This window comes from Saccopteryx leptura, chromosome 2 (genome assembly GCF_036850995.1).
Source record: "Saccopteryx leptura isolate mSacLep1 chromosome 2, mSacLep1_pri_phased_curated, whole genome shotgun sequence".
NCBI lineage: Eukaryota > Metazoa > Chordata > Mammalia > Chiroptera > Emballonuridae > Saccopteryx > Saccopteryx leptura.
Window position 1 is genome coordinate 87568370 of NC_089504.1, and position 22865 is coordinate 87591234.

At 38.5% G+C, this 22865-nt stretch overlaps 1 pseudogene; it reads left to right on the forward strand.

Annotated features, from left to right (window-relative positions):
* Positions 1-22460, forward strand: part of LOC136391423 (eukaryotic translation initiation factor 3 subunit I-like) — a 47107-nt pseudogene extending 24647 nt beyond the window's left edge.
* The last annotated feature ends 405 nt before the right edge of the window (positions 22461-22865 follow it).

Here is a 22865-nt window from a genome sequence, read left to right on the forward strand (position 1 = left end):
GAACATAGGGCCCTGGAAGGAAATCACCAAGTCTGTCTTACTATTGCTGCTGTCTAACAATTTAAATGAATTTTATTATGCTTAAAAGATATCTAGTCAATAGTTGAATGGATGGATGGATGAATTAATAAGTAAAGGAACAAACTTTCTCAGAGAAGTAATCTCAGAACATGATTGACTAAAAGAGATGAAACTAGTGTGGCAGTATATTTACATAAATAAGTACTGAATTTATACTGAATGAGTTTATACATTTTGATCCTCTTTCTGAGACACCAGGACCCTGAGGCAAGACCCCTATTTAGTTAGAGACCCTACTCAGGGAACTTACCTGCTGTGATACATGGAACAATGACTTCTGCTTCTGGATAAAGCAGGGTCAAAGGAACTGGATTTACCCTTCCACTTGAAACACCTACAAAAATAACCCCAAAGCAGACATATGATTTTCAGACATTGGACATCAGACAGCATAGGACAGTGATCTTTGAAAGAGGGAAACAAATAAGGGGAATCCTCTGAGTGTCCCTACCTTATTGCCTGAGGAGAGTTTTCAGGCTTCAATACAGGAGGGGAGAACCCAGGATGTACCAATATTCTCATTGAGTTTGTTAGTATACAATCTCTGGAGTTCCCCGGGTGAAATGTGAAACTGGCCCACACACACAGAGGGCAAGATGAGAACAATCAAAGAGGCAGATCACTTCAGATTGGTAGGTGGCAGGTTTAATAACCAAGAGAACTTACACATAATACTTGTCTTGTGTGTTGCAAGACAAGTATATCACCCCCTACCCACAAGTATCTTAGAATATACATAGAGGACTTAACGGGGGTCAGTCACACTTAACCACTCAGAGGGGTCTTGACAACAGTGCTCTCTTTAGACTACATTCTTGAAGTGGCTTCTTTTAGAGGAACAGTGGTCAGAACATACATTCCAAGAATGGGGAGGGTGCAAGGAGCTTCTGATCGCCTGGGTCCAGACCTAGGGTCACCTGGCTCTGTCTTTTTAGTGACTTCTCCAACAGACTTGAGGAGATGGAGCCTATTGTCTGAAAGGTCACAACAGTCAGTATTTAAGGCAGAACACCAGAGAAGAGAGAGCTACACAAAGAGATCTACAAAGGGTGTCCCTTAAGTCTTCAGCTGAGTCCATGCAAGTAAAGAAACTACCAGAGGCCATGAAAAAATCACTTAAATGTGTCAGAAAGAATAATTCAGAGTATTCACATAAGACAAGAAATCATTCTCATCTCATGGACCAAAGTAGAGAATCTTCATAAATCCTGGGTTTTGAGTAGAATATTTAGAAAAAAGTCCTAACCTACGGACTGCTCTAGTCCCACCATACCCAAAAGGATCAACCATTTTAAAGTAACTTCACTATGTACTATAACAAAGATCAGTAATATTTATAAAAATACAAAAACAATACAGCTCCCAACAAGGTAAAATTCACAATAACCGGCATCCAATATAAAATGATTTTGGCATGTAACAAAACAGAAACATATGACCCATAATTAAGAGAAAAGGCCAATGAGAGAAAGAGCATCTGTTTTCTATTTTATTTAGAAAATTAAATATAATGGGGTGACACTGATCAATAAGAGTACATAGGTTTTAGGTAAACATTTGTATAGCATTTGAATTGTTGATTGTGTTGTGTGCCCATCACCCAAAGTCAAATCATTTTCTGTCACCTTATATATATTTGTCCTCTTCGTTTCCCTCCCCCCAGTACTCTCCCCCTAGGAGCCACTTCATTTTTATCTATGTCCATGAGTGAGAGAGAGCATCTAAGGGAGAAAACAAAGTAAAATCTAGAGAGCATCTAATACTATAATTAGAGAGAGAATACGGTATATATAGTACAACAAACATACAGATTTGCAAACCATCTCTCTCATTTATGGGGTACCATATTTCCCCATGTATAAGATGCACTTTTCAAAAAATTTGGGGTCTAAAAACTGAGTATGTCTTATACAGCGGTTGTGGGTTTTTTATTTGCATTTCCCACTTTTTCATGCTTGTTTTTGTGCTCATTATTGAAGACAGTGATTCATCTTCAGACACAGATGAGGACAAGCTAATGGATGGGAGTTTTGAGAGTGATGAGGAGTTGTATGAATTTTATGATGAATAAAGTTTAAGTTCAATAACTTTATGTAATACATTTTCTTTTCTTTTCTTTTTTTGTATTTTTCCGAAGTTAGAAGCAGGGAGGCAGTCAGACAGACTCCCACATGTGCCTGGCCAGGACCCACCCAGCATATCCACCAGGGGGCAATGCTCTGCCCATCTGGAGTGTTGCTCTGTTGTGACCAGAGCCATTTTAGTGCCTGAGGCAGAGGCCATGGAGCCATCTTCAGCGCCCAGGCCAACTCTGCTCCAATGGAGCCCCGGCTGCAAGAGGGGAAGAGAGAAATAGAGAAAAAGGAGAGGGGGAAGGGTGGAGAAGCAGATGGGCACTTCTCTTATGTGCCCTGGCTGGAAATCGAACCCAGGACTTCCACACACCGGACCAACATGCTATTGCTGAGCCAACCGCCAGGGCCTGCAATACATTTTCTTTCAAAATTTCGGGCCCCCAAATTAAGGTTCATCTTATACATGGGATCATCTTATACATGGGGAAATATGGTAAATCTAATTCAAAAACCTGTTTTCATAACCACTGGTTCCTCTTCTGTTTATTTATGCTCTTATAAGGACTGAAGGAATGGAGATGTGTGTACATAGTGAACTGCTTAAATAGAGGTAGCCCTAGATTTTCTATTTTGGATGCCATCAGCACGAGTAAGGCCCTTTCTAAAAATCAAAGAATATACAAACAACTTCTACCACTCTAAAGGAATAGAATGATATTTGAAAGAATTGTTGCAGCCTAATCAGTATTAGCCTCCAAAGCTTTTGCCCATCTTTCCTGCATTTTGGACTCTTATTTTTTTTCTTTGCTAGCAGTTTTCATAACACGATTCAGGTAGGACGGATTTTTAATCAATTAACTGACATATCACATTGGCTTAACATGTCATAAATTTCATGGGTTTCTCAATATCTTGTCACGATGAACCAAATTTAGCAATATTTAGACTGTGGCTCTACATATCAAGATACTTAATGTTTGTGCCAATAACTAAAATTTATAGTGTCTTGGATTTAATAGATCCATTAAATCCATTGCTTTTTTCAGATTGTTTCAGTAGGGACTAAACTTTCTGAAGTCAATAAACACTTCCTGCCCTTAAAAATAAACTTCAATGTTCTCTTAGGTTGCTTTCAGGGACAAAATATTGCTGCTCACCTCTTGCAACTCACTATTTATAAAAGGAATATTCTTTGGATTTTACTCAGTGAGCAATAAATAAATCTCTGAAATGGTCCTAAGTGGGACAAAAGAATTACTAAAGCCAAGGGTCCAAAAATAACATATAATAACAAAAGTGTTTTTGTCTAAATGAAAAATGCCACACAAGGTTCTAGTGCCTAATAAAGTACTGTTCTTGGCAGGTGGATCCCAGTCAGGGCACATGCAGGGGTCTGTTTCTCTACCTCTTTTCCTCTCACTTGGAAAAGAAGGAGAAAAAAAAAGTACTGTTCTTTTTGGGGTCAGAGAGCCCAGAATTTGGTCAAAGGAAACCATGCCTTTGATACCTTGGCCTCTGTCCAGCTGGATAAAAGTCATTACAATCATAGGCAACAGCAGCAGCAGCAGAAGAGAGATGTAACACAGATGAGAAGGGGATAAATCAAGAAAGATTAAAATCAAAGGTCAGATTAGTGAAGGAATGAAAAACCAAAAGCATGAGGAATAATGGAGATGTACAGCATCAGTGACAGAGAACAAGGAAACAAATCCACTGTGAATCTCCCATGGCTCTGAAGATCTACACAGCCAATAGAGTCTATATGGAGGACAGGGCACTGTCATGGCAATGTCATGATCCTGACAGATGCCTTGAGTGAGTGTGGAGCCTTGGGCCATCATTCTACCAACATAGAGATCAGTGGTTTTCAACCTTTTTACAATTGGAGACCAGAGAAAATAGAATGATTTCAGAGACTGCTAAGGCAAAAATCACCCTGAGCATAAGCAAAGACAACTAAGATTACTGGGTCTATAATCTTTATACAACATCTTTTGTGGACCACATGAAATTTCTGCTGGACCAACATCAATCTGTGGATCTGTGTTTGAAAGACACTGGGTTAGATGACATCTAATTAGGAAAGCCCTAAAATGTTTATGAACCATTCAAAAAGCAATTAAAGAACAAATGGGGACTTTAAAAGACACAGGATGGGCCTGACCAGGTGGTGGCACAGCAGATAGAGCATCAGACTGGGATGCAGGGGACCCAGGTTCAAAACCCCAATGTTGCTGTTTTGAGCACAGGCTTATTCAGCTTGAGCACCAGGTCACTGGCTTGAGCATGGGATCACAGACATGACCCCATGGTTTCTGGCTTGAAGTCCAAGGTTGCTGGCGTGAGCCCAAGGTCACTGACTTGAGGGGTCACTCATTCTGCTGTAGCCCCCCGTTCCAGGCACATATGACAAAGCAATCAATGAACAACTAAGGTGTTGCAACAAAGAATTGATGCTTATCTCTCCCTATTTGTCTGTCTCTATCTGCCCCTCTCTCTGTTTCTCTCTCTGCCTCTATCTCTGTCATAAAAAAAAAAGACACAGGATGAAAACAGAAAAGAAAAAACCAAACACCCTAGCATTTGTTAAATCACAAAAGGAATAAAGAAACCAGGACTCACGCCTGTGCACATGCACACACAGTATACTAGGGAAGACAGTCCTCATGTTGAAGATTATTGGCTATTAAAATTGGCAATTCATGTAAGATTTTCTAAAATCCTGTGTGGAAAGAAAGCAACTAGGGTCAGAAGAGTTCTTATTTTGAAAGGGGGCCAATATGTCTATATCTCAAAAAATGGTGGCATTATATGGACGCTTCCTCTGACTTTTAGATACAAATTAAAGAATAATTAAATGTCATTAGGAGATGGATAAAGGTATAAAAGTAGAAAATAAACTATTGCTCACATTTTATTGTCTTTCTCTTTCACTAGACATAAGTTCCAAATGGTAGACATTATATTTGTCTTACTAACCACTGACATGCCTAAAACAATGCCCTATGTACAGTAGATATTCAATGAGCACTTATTAAATAAATAAACAAAGATCTAATGCTATAGAGCAACAGAAGGACATAATAAAAACCCAGATCCTCAGGGGAGAAGTAATATGGACATTGAATTAGTTAGAATTTTTTTGTCTTTGAGTAACAGACAAATTTAAAGTTTGGGTTGCTAAAACAAAATAGAATTTTATTTTTCATTCACATTTTTTAAAAAGGCTGGAGGTAGTCAATTCTGGGGGTGGTATCTTGTTTTCACAAAGTGGTCAGGGACCACTCCAACACTCTCCTTTGTTGTCCCTTATATCTGGCACTTATCCTCAAGTTCCAAGATGGCTGTTAGAGCTCCTGCCACCACATCTTCATTCCAGGCAGAGGACAAAGGCTAGAAGGAAGAGAAGAGACAAGAAAGGCACATCCCTTTTATTTTTGCCCATACAATACTTTTCATTACACCAATTAGTCAAAGCTTAGTCACACTTAACAACAAAAGGAGACTGGGAAATTTAGTGTTTTAGTGGAAAGTAATGTTCTTCTCTTTTATTCAATATTTTTTAGAAGGATAGAAAATTCTTTTAAATACTTAAGGACCATAAAATAATTAACCAATTAACATATCTCTCAACTAATAAAAGATGAAAGGAAAAAAAAGAGATCATTCTTTTCCATTAATTCTTTTTTAAATCCTTAGCAAGCCTGACCAGGTATTGGCACAGTGGATAGAGTGTAGGACTGGGACATGGAGGACCCAGGTTTGAGACCCTGAGGTTGCCAGCTTGAGCGTGGGCTCATCTGGTTTGAACAAGGCTCACCAGCTTGAGCCCAAGGTCTCTGGCTTGAGCAAGGGTCACTCAATCTGCTGTAGCCCCCCCAGTCAAGGCACATATGAGAAAGCAATCAATGAACAATGAAGGTGCCGCAACAAAGAATTGATGCTTCTCAACTCTCTCCCTTCCTGTCTGTCTGTCACTAGCTGTCCATTTCTCTCTTTCTCTCTCTCTCTCTCTCTCTCTCTCTCTCTCTCTCACACACACACACACACACACACACACACACACACACACACACACACACACACACACACAATCCTGAGCAAGGACTACTTTGAGCTCAGGGAGTTGGCTGTCTCCATGTTTTTGTTCCCAGAGATCCAGAGATCTGTCAATTCAGTGGAAGCTGGAACTAAATTATCCATGCCCTACCAGTTCCCACCCATCCCAGCACCACCTCCAAATGATTCAGCTTGACCACATCTCTTGGACAAAGTCCAAAATGTTTTTCCACTGCTTTCATGAGAAAAAGAGATCATTCCAGCTCACAAAAAGATGAGTGTCCTTGAATGCTACATTTACTATTGACTGTAAAAGACAAAACCATTAGTATGGTTAAAATACTGAGCTAGAAAAGAAATCATAACCATTTCCAGATACTATTTGTTTGTTTATTCATTTTCCACACTGAATTTTAGCTGATGGTAATCAAAATAAGTATTTCTTAAAATATAAAACCAAGGCAAAGAAAAAACATAGAAGTGGTACCATGAGTCTAAAAGTTCTAATTAGCATATGAGGGCTATTTCAAATGTGAAGTCATACATCAAAGAGAACGGAAAGGATTTTTAAAATGCTGTAAAAGATACTGTCTAAATATTTGCCTGGTGATGCTGGTGGTGGGGATAGGAGAGTAAAGTTTTGTAAGTGAAGTCCTTCCAACTACTTCTTCTCAGCCTAGTTACAAGGAAAAATTGAAATCCTAGGTGACTTACAGTAACCAAACTTCTTTCTTTCTTTCTTTCTTTCTTTCTTTCTGTAAAGACTATAAAGCCATAAGAAACTTATAAACTGCCTGTTCAGATTAAAGGTCAAAACTTGGTATCCTAAACAGTAGGAAGATTGGGTAGAAAAACAAGATCAATGGGTAGACTTTCTAATTTGAAAATACATAAAATGAGATGGTTAAGATAGGAAAAGCAGGTTTTAAAGATTCAGTCCTGGTGAGTCCCATACACCTAGCAAATGGCACTGTGCAGACAGCAGGCCATCAGAAATAGCACTGGCCAGGGCACCAGCTCAGGGACCTGGAGCTTCCCCGCTGTGTCATGCATAACCCTTCAATTTCTTGATTGTGAGAGGTCACTGGGCAGGGAAGAGGATCTGGCCATCAGATGGCTGCCAATCAGTATTTTAACAGCACTCATGACTGTCCTGGAGCAAACCAGCTAGAAATCAGCCCCAGCTCCACTGGTCCAGGTATTGAGGCCAGACCCATGAACAGTATGCCTACATCCTTGCTTTCCACTGTCATCCAGTTTCAAAGGGCCACTTAGCTCTTGCTGTTTTGTGCAAATGGCCACCCAGTCTTGAAGAGAACATACAGGAAGACACACATCTTACCTCTCTTTAGACCATTAACTGTGGTCACACTGGAAACATCAGGTGGGGAACAGGAATTTCCATTTAGCCTTTGGTGTCCCATATTCTCTCAGGTCTAAACAAAAATATACAGCAATACAATTTGAAAGCAAACTCAGAAAGTTGAAATTTTAGTGTTACTTTGATCATGTCCTTCACTGATTACACAATGGTCTCCTCTGGAGAGGTAAATTAGATTGGAATATACTCTGTATCTTCAACCGGCACACTTAAATCCATGTCACTTATTTCTCAATAGTGAATTTATGTGAATAAGATTATGAAATATTGGGAAAGGCTACATTTAACAGAAAAAGGCTCACCAATTGGTAACACTAATCATAATACTAGGATAGAATGGTTTATTAAATTATTGTCAGAAAAAGCAGATTCTCGCCTGACCAGGCAGTGGCGCAGTGAATAGAGCGTCGGACTGGGATGCGGAGAACCCAGGTTTGAGGCCCCGAGGTCGCCAGCTTGATCACGGGCTCATCTGGTTTGAGCAAAGCTCACCAGCTTGGACCCAAGGTCTCTGGCTCAAGCAAGGGGTTACTCAGTCTGCTGAAGGCCCATGGTTAAGGCACATATGAGAAAGCAATCAATGAACAACTAAGGTGTCGCAATGGAAAACTGATGATTGATGCTTCTCATCTCTCTCCGTTCCTGTGTGTCAGTCCCTGTCTTTCCCTCTCTCTGTCTCTGTAACAACAACAAAAAAAAGCAGATTCTCTTTAAAGGCCTTTTATAGTTGATGTTTTCTATTATATAGTACATCTTCCTTTCTTTCTCTTGTAGATTATTATTTTTAAAAAGTCTTCTTATTTGAGCCCTGGCCGGTTGGCTCAGCGGTAGAGCGTCGGCCTGGCGTGCGGGGGACCCGGGTTCGATTCCCGGCCAGGGCACATAGGAGAAGCGCCCATTTGCTTCTCTACCCCCACCCCCTCCTTCCTCTCTGTCTCTCTCTTCCCCTCCCACAGCCAAGGCTCCATTGGAGCAAAGATGGCCCGGGCGCTGGGGATGGCTCCTTGGCCTCTGCCCCAGGCGCTAGAGTGGCTCTGGTCGCGGCAGAGCGACGCCCCGGAGGGGCAGAGCATCGCCCCCTGGTGGGCAGAGCATCGCCCCTGGTGGGCGTGCCGGGTGGATCCCGGTCGGGCGCATGCGGGAGTCTGTCTGACTGTCTCTCCCCGTTTCCAGCTTCAGAAAAATACAAAAAAAAAAGAGAATTTGTGGATATTTAAAAATAAAAAAAGTCTTCTTATTTGAAGATTTTGGAAAGAACAACAGCTAAAGAAATTTAGTTTCACTTCTTGTTCTATAATCATAAATATATATATAATATATATTATATATAATACATATATATGATTTTATATATATAGTATATATAATTCTAAAACATTTTCATTACCCCATCAAAAAAAAAACACACACACCTCTACCCATTAAGCAGCAACTGACTCCTCACTGTCCACTCCCCTCTCACAGGCCTTGGCAACCACTAATCTGCTTTTGGCCTCTATGGTTTGCCTATTCTGGACATTTCGTATAAATGGAACCATGTAAAATATGGCTTCTTTCATTTAGCACAATGTTTACAGGTACCTCCATGAATAAAAATCCATTATATGAATATATCACATTGTTTATCCATTTATCAGTTGCTGGACATTTGTGTTGTTACCACTTTTTGGATACCGTGAATAATGCTACACTGAATATTCATGTAGGAGCTTTTGCTTGTAATTCTCTTGAGTATATACCTAGAATGGAATTGCTGAGTCATATGCTAGTTCCATGTTTAATTTTCTGAGGAATTGCAAAACTGTTTTCTACCATTGCACAACCATTTTACATTCATACTAGCTCTGTACAAGGGCTTCAATATTTCAGCATCCTCAACCACACTTGCTATCTTCCATTGGTTTTATTTTCATTATAGTTATCCTAATAGATGTAAAGTGCTATCTCATTGTGGTTTTGATTTTCATTTTCTTAATGACTAATAATGTTAAGCATTTTTTATCATGAGGTTATTTTCTATTATTTTATCTTTGGACAAAACTGTATTCAAGTTCTTTGCCAGTCTTCTTAATTGGGTTGTTTGTATTTTTGTTGTTGAGTTGTACCTCCCAATCATTTTAAACAAAAATGTTTGTCATTGGCTTTTCAAACCAATAACAAATTGCAAAATAGACTTTACAAAATAAAGAATGTCGAGACTACTCGCCATGTTTACTAAACACACACATACTCACTTTGGATTTCCATTTTTGAATTCTAATATTCCCAGTAAAACAACAGGAAGGTAAGTTATTTCTAGGGGAAATGAAACTTTCAAGTTAACAGAAAGGAAAATAATTTATTCATACATATATCTATTAAACAACTATTGATTGGTCCCTCTGCTAGGCATTAATTAAAACACATCTGTCTTCACAGGAAGATGTATTATAAAAGGGGTCTGTATAAAGAAAACATGTAGTAGCTATGGGTGGATAGCTTGGTTGGTTAGAGAATCATCCCCAATCACAGAGATTGCTGGTTTGATCCCTCATCAGGGCACATAAAGGAATGGATCAGTGTTCCTGTCTTTCTCTCTCTCCCCCTTCCTCTCTTATTGAAATCAATAAGTAAAATTTAAAATATTTTTAAAAAGAAAATATGTAGAGTGTGAGGAAAAAATAATGGAGGGAAAAATTTAGCTTATCTTATTCAGAGTTTAGAAGAAAATAAAATTCCTAAACAGCCTAGAGATAGATTCTTCGTTTTATCACTCATTACAAAAGACACTCTGTTAGAGAGGAACATTCTCTCCTGCTCCATACACAAGGATATGTCATCATCCAAACTCACCCACTCTCAATATCTTCGAATTGGTAGGTATTAACATGGAGGTATCAAGTGTGTACTATTGTTTTTGATTGTCAAGGATAGCTCTAGAAAAAGTTTGTGGAAACTTGGAATATGAAGAAGAATTTGAAGTCAGATTAGGAAATGTGATTCTAAATTGGTATTCTTGGATGAATGTTTTAAGAAATCTATGAAACAAAAGATGTATCTCCAAAGGGTGAAAACGGTATTTTCTAATTTGTAATGAGTTTATATAAAACTGAGGCACTCGATGACTGAATTATACAGGTGTTTGAGACGTGATAAAAGAGAGGTAGGATATAAACATAAAATTTGTAGTATGGAGTAGTGGTTTAGAACACAGGCTTCAAAATCAGATGATCTGGGATTGAGAACCTTGTACCACTAACTAAGTTGTTCATCTCAGTTTCAGATCCGTCTTTCTGTGATACTGGGGCTGGGGCTGGGACTATGAACCACTTATTTGCTTTGCCTTCTGCTCCTGATTAAACCTGCCAACAAGGAGCACCAGAGGAAGACTGATAATCTGGTGGAGAAAGAAGAAACCTGTGTGTTATTTATTTTGGTTTTCAGTTAGTGTCATCATCATCCTAGCAACATTTCTGAACCTTATGAGCAGCAGTTGTTCCAATATTAGAAGTTAAATGCAGCTGAATCCAGTCAGCAGGGTTGTCTTCACAGTTGCGGACCTGTCCTCCTATCAAATTCTCTCAGAGACACAGGGATCAGCTGTCGGCCACCTTCTCCTCAGAGGCTTGTGATTGAGCCCCAGAGAGATCCTTCTTCATACTCGTACATTTTAATAATACCAGTGTTTTCCTTTGTTTCCCAAAACAAAAGCTGGTAGCTGATTTCTACTGTTGCCCCTTTCTGTGGTATATTAGTACTCTTTGTTTGCTTTTCCAGTTCTTTAATACCCTCTTCTAATGGTTGACATTAAATTCTCTGTTCAAGTAGCTGGAGTGGCTTCTGTCTTCTCACTGTATCCTGACTGACATAGTTCCCAAGCTCATTGCCTTCTAGTCCTATTTCTCTCCAAGAGAAAGGGAGTTCTCAGCGGAGCTGCCAAGAACCTAGTTGCTATCACTGGGGGACCCAGTAGCAACCATGGTATCAGTATACTAAGAAATCTGATCTCATGCATTCTTCCAACCCTTGTGTGAATCAGGGTGACTCAAATCTCCATGAAAACCATCCTCTGAATAAGGCAAATTAAAAAAAACAACATAAAATAGTTAGTGTTACCCTGGGGCTGGAGGTGGAAGCAGGGACTGACAGCAAACAGGGAAAAGGGACGATTGGGAGAAATGGATATGTTCTAACACTGAAATGTGATTATGGTTCTGTAATTTTACTAAAAACCACTGGATTGTACACCTAATATAAGTAACTTTTATGATATAGCTATACTTCAATAAAGGTGTCTTATTTTTAATCAACCTCTAAAAACCAATAAAGGATTCTTGTGGTCAGGGCCGTTGTGGAACAAGTGAGATGGTCATTTAGGCCAGGATTTCTTCTGATGTATCTCCACAAGCAACCAAAATGAGAAAAAAGATAAACAAATGGGTGTACATGAAACTAAGAAGTTTTTGCATAGCACAGGAAACCATAACAAAATGAAAGGACAACCCAATGAATGAGAGAACATATTCTTTAGTACATTGGATAAGGGATCAATATCCAAAATTTTTAAAGAATTTATAAAACTCAATACCAAAAAACAACAACAACAACAACAAACAATCCAATTAAAAAATGGGCAAAGGAACTGAATAGATACTTTCCTAAAGAGGACATACAGATGGCCAATAGACATATGAAAAGATTCTCAATGTTACTAGTCATTAGAGAAATGCAAATTAAAACCACAATGAGATATCACCTCACACCAGTCAGAATTGCCATCATCAATAAATCATCAAACAAGTGTTGGTGAGGGTGTGGAGAAAATGAAAAACCCACATCTGCTGTTGGTGGAAATACAGATTAGAGCAAGTCAATGTAGAAAGCAGTATGGAGTTACCTCAAAAATAAAAAATAGAACTGCCTTTTGACCCAGTGATCCTACTTCTAGAAATTTATCTGAAGAAACTTGTAACTTTTATTCAGAAGAATATATGTACCTCTATGTTCATTGAAAAATTATTTATAATAGCCACAGTCTGGAAACAGTGTGTCCATCAGTAGATGTGTGGATAAAAAGCTGTGATACATTTACACAATGGAATACTACACAGCTATTAAAAAGAAGGAAATCTTACTTTCTGAGACAGCATGAATGGACCTGGAGAGCATTATGTTAAGTGAAGTAAGTTAGTCAGAGAAAAAGACAAGTATCATATGATTTCACTCATTTGTGGAATCCAACAAATAAAGTTAACTAACAAGCAAAATAGAAATAGACTCATAGATAGAAAGCAGGCTGACAGCTGTTGTGGGGTGGGAACAGGGTTGGGGGTGGAGGGACAGAGCAAAGAAAAATCATGGACATAGACAACAATGTGGCAATTGGGGTTAGAGGGGAGGTAGGGGGTATTGGGGTGAAAATGGTTATGGTCAAAGATTTGACTTTGGGGGTGAATGCACAATACAGTGTATGGGGATATGTTGTAGAATCGGGCACCTGAAATCTATATAATTATGTTAACCAGTGTCACCCCAATAGTAAGAAAAAGAACTAATTGTGATATACCTTGACATACTATAGTAAAGATCAATACAAAATTTTACAGGGACATAGGTTGCTGAGTGATGAATTGGGCCTAGAAGGAAAGGGATCTCTCAGAGGAGAATGTCATCAGCCAGCACCTGTGAGGATGCATGGGCCTGTGAGGGAGCCTGGCTTGTGGAGGGCAGAGTGCAGAAGGGCACAGGTTGGGAAAGAGAAGCAAGACTGTCAACACTTGTTCATGACTATGTCCTCTGTTTTGCAGTAAGCCATGAATTAATAATTGATGAGTGAATCAATATTCCTAGTCCTAACATTGTCCTCATGTCCCTTCGGAACCGTGGCCTCAACTTTAAGTTGGAGAAAGTGGCATGTACCTGTTAGGTCTGGTGACTCAGACTGCCTATGTGGCAGCTGCTGTTCATGTCCCTCATACAGCCCTTTGGGCTGTCCATTATGTACACTTTGCCCACAATGTCAGAGTTAATGTCCCCTGAGAGTAGCCATCATCCAGTGATTTACTTGCCTCCTTCACCTCTTGCGGGGTAACTTAGAGGTACCCTGACTCTGCAAGTTTCCCCATAATGTTAAGCTCTACTTACCTACAAAAGTAACTGACCCTTTATTGGCTAGTCTTGTCTCCCTGTCTCATTCTCCATTTTTGCCTCTGGCATTTTCTAGAATTCTGGCCTAAATAAATTACTTGTAATAAAAAAAAACCTAAATAAATAAAAATTAGAAAATAAATTAAGTAATTTGTTTATGTTTCAACTCCAGCTAAGACACAATTTTAAACAGAAATTTGAATACAGTTCCTCAATTCTGATACTTTTCAATAATGTGCATGGTTTTAACATCTTACCACAAAAAAGTATATTTATCTTGTTGATATAGATATTCCATAATTTGATTAAAAACTAAAATTAAAATTAAATTCCCATCCTGTGGCAATATCAGAAAGGCCAGATCTGCTTGGGGTTTTGGTTCTTAAATGAACTCGGAAAGGTCGTTATGACAGAACCTCATCATTATGCAACAGAAGTTCTATCATCCACCCTGGCTGAGGCATGCAATGGCACAGACTCGTTGCGAGGTTTAACTAAGCCTGTCTCCACAGGAAAATAAATAACGTTTTAAACAGTTGGCTAGGAAGTTTAAGACATAAAGGATTTTTTTTTCATATATTATCCTATGCTTAAAACTTCAGTGAAAGTAATGAAATTTTTATTCCATCATGGGCAGGCATAGCTTAGTTAATAAAATGAGTAATTACTTTAATTTAAAAATGGGAATATTTCAAAAGAAGAAATAAAAATGACTTAGGAAAAAACATAATTTTAAAATAAATTTTCCATTACAGATGGGTAATGCAACCCCAAGAGACACATGCTTCCTCAAGTACAACTGCAATTATCGATAAAAACAAAACAGGAAGCAGTTTTAATTCCTAGAGGAAGACAATATGGAGTGAATGGCCTGTGGCTTGTGACCTTTGAGTAAACCAGTGGTGCACCACGGACCCATCCACAATGAGACCAGGAGCCTGTGCCAGAATATAAATTAACAACCTCTCCCATCTATGAGAAAGTCACTACAAAAAATAAACAAATAAACCAGATGAAAGTGTGCTTAATGACCAAGTTGACTGGCATTCTGATACAAATTGGTCACTAACAGGTGGGCAACTAGAAATACACTTTAATTAGCACTGAAGCCTACATACTCCGAAAGAGCATTGGAAGGAGAAAGGGGTGGATGGTGAATCAGTCAGGATTCAATGTCAACAATAAAAATCATTCTAGACATTTCAAGCAGAAAAGGAATCAATGCAAAGAATTCAGTGCACAAAGAAATACTGAAAGGCTAGAAGCATTGGCAGTAAGTTAAGAAGGTACCACTTAGTGGAATTGAAGATCTTCTACCATAACACAATCCAGAGATCAGGAAGTTGTTACTGCCATTGCCACTACTGTTTAACATTCAAGGAGCTGGAAACTAGGCAGAGGAATGCTGATTCTGGTCAATGCAATAGCCTCTAACCCTCACGAACTTGCTTGCCAGGTGAAGATGGACTCCTTCTCTCTTCTGCCTTCTATATAACATACTAGTACATCTAATTCAATCTATCTTGCAACTAAAATTTTAACTTCAAGGAGGTCTGGAAAATGTAGTTTGCCCCTGAAAAATAAGAAGACTTGTAGAAGAGTGTGGAAATAGAAGGCAAGTAATAACTAATTATATCTAACCTAAAAAAGTGAAGTCTTCTGGGAATGTCTTTGAACATAAGAAGGACCTTCACAGAATAATTAGACTTATTGAGTGCAGACTAGAAGACTTGATCTTCCCTGGTTCATCTTAAAGGAGTGTTCACTGGAATCCACACCTTTGGGTTGAGATTACTTCTGCTTGGTATATATTCATTTTGGGGCCCAGGTTTAAGAAACAGTGGCTATCTAGGGCATGATTACCATATGGTGATCAAAACAAACTACACAAGTACATATTAGGCCTCTGGCCACATCACATCTACCAACATCCAATTGCCAATTGTCAAAAGGAAGTCAGCTGGCTAAGTTCAATATCAATGACATGCACACTCCACCCAGAGTGGGAAGGCTTTGCAATACTATATAGCAAAGGGCATGGGTGTATTTTCACAGGTAAGTGCAGAATTGGAATCAATAACCCAATCTATAAAAACTGCTAGTCTTTTTCAATGCTGCAGTTCTGCATTCTGTACTTCTGTTATAGAGATTCATGAAGATGTGTGAACTGCCTCAACTCTCCAGTAACCCATTTTCTTGCCACCATCAACTCCCCAAAAGACAACAGACCAGTAATCTGAACCAAGTCTATCCTTTTCTTAGACTTTATCACAAAAGAACAATGACCCCTCACTCCAACCAAGATCCATTCCCAAATTTTGTTCTAAATTTCAACCCCAAAGTCTCAGAAACTTTGATGCAAATTGATCTTTATTTCTTCTTCTCTCCTAAATCTCCACCCTGGTTCCTTTACTGACATGTAATCAAACATTTGGCCTATGATTTTAAAAATAAAAGCTGTTCCATGGCATTACATCTTCTCTACCACTCTACGGCACTCTGAAATCTGGCCAATCTTTTTGGCACAAAGAGTAAGAAGATCTTATTTGCCAAATTTACTGTTTATTGTTGCAGGGTTTGATGAGGCACAGTAAATAGCACTCCTCATTCTTGCTTGAATTCCAGGTTTTCCTCTTAACACTGTGATCTGTTCTATTTCATCTCCTTAATGAGGTGATTGTAGGGATACTACCCTGTTTTCCCATTCTGCAGTGTCCCTTGGAAATCCCATCCACTCCTGTAACTTTCACTGTCACTCATGTGCTGTAGATCCATATAAGTAGATATTTATCTGCCTACCAGTCATTTCACCTCAGTGTTGCCTATATACATCTCAAGTGCAAAATATCAAAATAGATGTACCATGTTTTCCCCAAAGCAAGCTCTCTACACTATTGTCTCTACCTTTGTGAGTGGTTACCTTCATAACATTCACTCAGCTTTTCAAGACAGAAATCTTAAGAAATACCTTTTCTCCTCCCTCATCCCTCCGTCTCTGCCCTCTATACCACGTTACTAGGTCCAGTGAGTTTTATTTGCTAAATATCTTTTTAATCAGTTTCCTCACTTTCATTTCTACTACCTTTGCCTTGGTTTAAATCATTAAAATTTCCTCAACTACTGTACCCAATTTCATACGCCTTAGTGTGGACATCTTCATTAGGGGGCCCTTTTTTTCTTTTTTTTTTTTTTTTCTATCTAACATCAATTACCTCTTCTGTTGTTAGCAGTTCCCTAATTTTGCTTAATGAATATAATGTGCCGCTGTGCCTTTTATTTTGAAAAATTATTTTCAGTTGGTGATCTATGTGTGATAAATGTGACAGGACCCTCCTGGACTGGAATATTTGAGTGACCAAACTTCCTATTGCTTAATAATGTTTGTGAACAGAAAAATTACAGGATGTATTGAGGGTCAGGGAATTGGAGAACAATAAAGGATTTCATAATCAAGTTAAATCCATCAAAAGAGATGATCAATGATTATTTGATTTTTCCTTCCTGGTCACTAATAATGTTTTAATATTCTTAGAGCTCAATTGTATAGCTGCCATAGTTTTTGTTTTAAGCTCCTTTGAGTAGTATTGCTTCTGAAACAATACCCAAATTTATAAAGCCCACTCCATAAGCTTATGCTATACAAATTGTGCTTTCATCTCTGTAACTCCCCTGAAACACTTTCTATCAAAGTAACAGTTACCTTAGATGTGTTCAAACCCACCTAAACATAAAGTATTCACTTTAGTCTGTCACACACTGTTTCTTCCAACTCATATACTAGAAGGAAGTCCTTTGGTTTGAAAGCTTTGTGACTGTTTGAGAAAGTAAATCACTTTCAAGTTCAGGGTGTATATTTTCAAAAGGATTTTACAAAGGGTTTTAACACAACACAATTTCTCTTCCCCTACCCTCAGCTTAAACCTGGTTCTGAACTCTAAATTCAACCCCAAGCTTAGATTCTTAGACTGTAAGAGCTGAAAAGAAGTTTGTTTCCATCTCATTTCCACCTCCTCATTTTACAGTCAGGGAGACAAGCACCTGGAGAGAGGAAATTATTTGTTCACAGCCTTGATGTATTTGAGATGACTGAGATTTGTTTCCCTAAAAGTCTAGGATTTGAATAGCAGGGATTTCAGTAACCCTCAAACTGTGGCACCTATCTTATCTGATTCCCTGGCCTCTGGCTTTAATTTAAGTGCCACACAAGATCCTGCATAAAACATCGACTTTGGCATTATTATTTCTCTTAAACCTGAAGAGCCTTCTTCCAGCTTTTCTCAGAGTGAGGGAGAAGCCATTGGGTTAGCGATAGCCAAGGCTGAGCCATCCACCACTGCTTCTAATAACTTATACCCCTTCTCAGAAAGAACAGCATGGGTTAGAAGAATCAACATAGTTAAAATGGCCATATTACCCAAAGCAATATACAAATTTAATGCAATCCCCATTAAAATCCCAATATCATTCTTTAAAAATATATAACAAAGAATCACCAGGTTTGTATGAAATGATAAAAGACCTCAAATAGCCAAAGCAATCCTGAGAAAAAAGAAAGGAGTGGGAAGTATCACACTACTTGACTTAAATTATACCACAGAGCCACCATACTCAAACTAGCATGATACTAGAAGAAAAACAGACATACAGACCAAAGGAACAGAATTGAGAGCCCAGAAATAAAAGCACATATAGATGGAAAAATAATCTTCAAAAAGGAGCCAAAAACACACAACAGAGAAAAGAAAGCTTCTTCAATAAATGGTGCTGGGAAAATTGGAAAGCCACATGCAAAAGAATGAAATTTGCCTACAGTTTGTGCCCATGTACAAAACTTAATTCAAAATGGATCAAAGACCTAAATATAAGATCTGAAACAATAAATTACATGGAAGAAAATATAGGCACTAAATTTATGGGCCTTAGCAGTAAAGAATATTTTATAAATTTAAACTCAAAAAGAAATAAAGGCAACAATAAATAATGGGACTATGGCAAACTAAAAAGCTTCTGCATAGTAAAAGAAACTGACAACAAAACAAAAAGGTAGCCAACCCATGGGAGTTGATATTCACAAACATCATCTCTGATAAGGGGTTAATGTACAAAATATATAAAGGACTCAAAAGCTCAGCAACAAACAAACAAACAATCCAGTTAGAACATGGGGAGAGGACCTGAACAGACACTTCTCCCAAGAAGACATACAAATGACAAACAGATATATGAAAAAATGCTCATCTTCACTAACTATTGGAGAAATGCTAATCAAAACTACAATGAGATACCACCTGACACCTGTTAGATTGGCTATTATTAACAAGACAGGTAATAACAAGTGTTGGATTAGCTGTGGAGAAAAAGGAACCCTCATTCACTGCTAGTGGAAATGTAAACTGGTACAGCCATTAGGGAAGAAATATAGTAGTTCCTCCAAAAATTAAGAATAGAATTGTCATATCACCCAGCAATCCTTTTACTTGGCATCTACTCAAATAACTCAAAAACATTGGTACACAAAGACACATGCACTCCCATATTCTTCACAGCATTATTCACAGTGGCCAAGACATGAAAACAACCAAAGAGTCCTTAGATAGAGGATTGGATAAAGAAGATGTGGTATATCTGGAATACTACTCAGCCATAAGAAATGATGACACAGTGCCATTTACGACAACATGGATGGACCTTGAAGACATTATACTGAATGAAATAAGTAAATCAGAAAAATCTAAGAACTCTATGCTTTCACACATAGGTGGGATATAAAACTGAGACTCAGGGACATAGATAAAAGTAAAATGCTGAGGTCGCTGGTTCGAACCCCTGGGCTTGCCTGGTCAAGGCACATATGGGAGTTGATGCTTCCAGCTCCTCCCCCCTTCTCTCTCTCTCCTCTCTCTCCCTCTCTGTTTCTCTCTTTCCCTCTCTCTGTCCTCTCTAAAAATGAATAAATAAAATTAAAAAAAATAATAAATAAATAAAATACCCTGAAGTCATTGTTTCTTAAAAAAAAAAAAAAAAGTAAAATGGTTACCTGAGGGAGGAGGGTGGGGAAGGGCATTTAAAAGGGACAAATATACAGTGACAGAAAATGATTTGACTTTGGGTGATGGGCACACAATGCAATTATCATTTCAAATAGTATAGAGATGTTCACCTGAAATCTATGTACTCTTATTGATCAATGTTATCTCATTAAATTTGATTAAAAAAAAAGAACAGCCTGGTGTTGATATTTCCGAAGCCACTGGCTAATAGAGGCAGCTGTGGATCCAAAGTGAGAGACAAAAGATGACTCTGGCTGCTCAGTATAATGGGGGCTGGGGTGGGGAATGGGAGGACAATGGTAGCAGAATTTTCTCTTCCCCAATCACAAATATAAAATGATTAGGATTTCCCTGTTCATTTTGCAGTCCCCACACACACATACATACACACACAGTAACATACATACAGCAGTAACCACAACCTGTCCCAGCCAGCTATCATTCTTGCTATATATCTATACATTTTATCTGAGGGTGGGCTGGGAAAGCAAAGATATCATATAATTCATCCATGTGCCTTACTCCCATAGAATACTGTTTATTTTATAATCTCTCTGAAGCCCAGATTTAAATTATTCCATAGTCATTATCATCTTCACCTTGTATCCTAATGTAAAAAATATAATAAAGCAGCTGAGATTCCAATAAATAACTTTCTACTTCCCACAAACAAGAAAGTGTTTATTTTTCTGGTTTCTTTTATTTTATTTTTTTGTTACTCATGAAGACAAGCAAGGAATAGATTCCAACTCAAAATGAAAAACAATACTGTTATACCATAAAACAGTGGTTCTCAAACTTTTTGAAGTCAGGGCACATTTAAAATTCTACAAATAATTGTTGGTGCACTATATACAAATTTCTGAGAAATATGTTAAAATAATTAAGTCAAATATTAAATAAAAAAATATAAAGTCCAAATGTGCTTTTATGGTAATTAAACAAAATAAATATGAGAAAATTAAATTTATTCTGACATTAAAAAACATTTTTTTGTTACATTTTTTGTTATGCTTTTTAAAATTTGTAAAAAAGAAGGGTTAAAAAATAAAAAAACAACAAAAAATTATTTTTCTATATATATAGATATATTCTTAATAAGATTTAGTAAATTCTGTAGGTCCCGGCGCAAATGTGTTAAGTTTTTCATTCTTGTGTTTATGAGAAACATGAGCCTGACGTGTCCTAGTGATGTCTTCAATGTTTGGGCATATATTTGAAAGGCTAACTCTCATTTCCTTGTCAATACATTGAAGAATTCCTCTCTTTCTACTCTTAATTGTGTTGAGTGCAGAAAACCCCCACCATACATATTATCTTAACTTTACACCAAACAAAGGATAGAAGAAACTTGCCTCTAGTCTTTTCAGGGAACATGGGGGGTAGTGTAAACAATCCAGCACCACAGCTTAACAGCCTTTTGCAACCTAATCAGGCAAATGAGGTGGGGGTTGGGCAGACTCTCAGTTTACAGCCAATTCCCCACACCTTTGTCCCCCAAAAATCTAAACTCCAAAATCCCTGTTGGTTTTTTGGTCTCCAATAGGCACATATTTCTCTGGAATATCATAGGGTCCACCTGGAAATCTTCTAGGGCTCATACTTTGAGAACCACTGCCATAAAACGTGAAATATGATATACCTGAAAGTGATACTATCTACATCACTGGAAGTATTCAAGCAGAGACTGAAGAAAGAGTTGATCAAGATTTTGTTAGAAAGCTGCTTCTGGTTTTCCTCACATTGCCTCTTTCCTGATGTCACTGCAGAGATAGCCCATCCTGCTGCAAGGGCTTGAGTGGTCAATTACACATACTAAGTACAATCATGAAGGAGACTTCCTCTTCACAGGGGCCAAGGACCAGATTGTCTATATATGATACTCTGTGAATGGTGAGAGGCTGGGTACCTACATGGCCCATACTAGAATTATGTGATGTGAAGACACTGACTAGGACACCAGGCATGTCCACACCAGCTCAGCTGACAACATCTGGGGTCTCTGGGACTATGAAACAGGGAAGCAGTGGCCCTCATTAAGACCAATTGAGCCTTCCAGACCTGTGGCTTTGAGTTTGGGGACACTATCATTATGTTCTCCATGGGCTACCAGTGCTATGAGAGCTTGTTGACCTGGGGGATCCAAGTCAGATCAATAACAATGGGCCCTACATGAAGATCCCTTGCAATGACTCCAAGATCATCAGTGTCCTTTGGGGACCTTTAGGGAATGCATCATTGTTGGCCATAATAGTGGAGTTCTCAACCAGTGTGGCACCAAGTCTAAAGAGTTGTTGGCAAATGTTAAGTAGCACTACTAGCTTATCAATAACATCTAGTTATCCAGGGACACAACCATGTTTGTTATTGCATCCAAGGACAACACAGCCAAGCTCTTTTATGCCATAACCCTTGAACATCAGAAAATATTCTGGACAGAGTGTTACATCAACTCAGCTGTCCTCTCTCCTATGACAATGGGGTGCTGGGCAGGGTCAGGAAGCCAGGGATGGAACCACCACCTCCACCAGGATTGGCAAGTTCAAGTCCAGATTCTTCCACTTGGCCTTTCAAGAAGAGTTTGGAAAAGTCAAGAGTCTCCTCAGACCTATCAACAGTGCTGCCTTCCATCCTGACAACAAGAGCTACAGCAGTGGCTGAGAACATGGTGATGTCCTCATTCACTACTTTGACCCACAGTACTTTGAATTTGAAATCGAGACTTAAGGAACTGTATTTCCATCCCAGATAGAACAAAGATTCTGAGCCAGGGCTCACAGAAATTTTTGGACTCTGAGAAATAATAAATTAGTTTGGAAATTAAAAAGTCATATTTTATTAAAAGTGGTTCAGGAACACATGGTCTTTAAGTGGCCTTACAACACTGAACTCTTTGAGCCTAATTGTGGAGATGTGCTGAATGCAGTTATAGCGTTAATTGGAAAGTTGATTGCAAACAGTAATAAAGGGCAGAGCAAACTTTCATGGAAGCTAGTAAGGTAGATTTCAAGGAGACGCTGAGGTCTAGAAATCAAAACATCAAGGCACTAAGTCCTTGCTTTAGTCAATATTTATCTTTCAGGTTACTGTGTC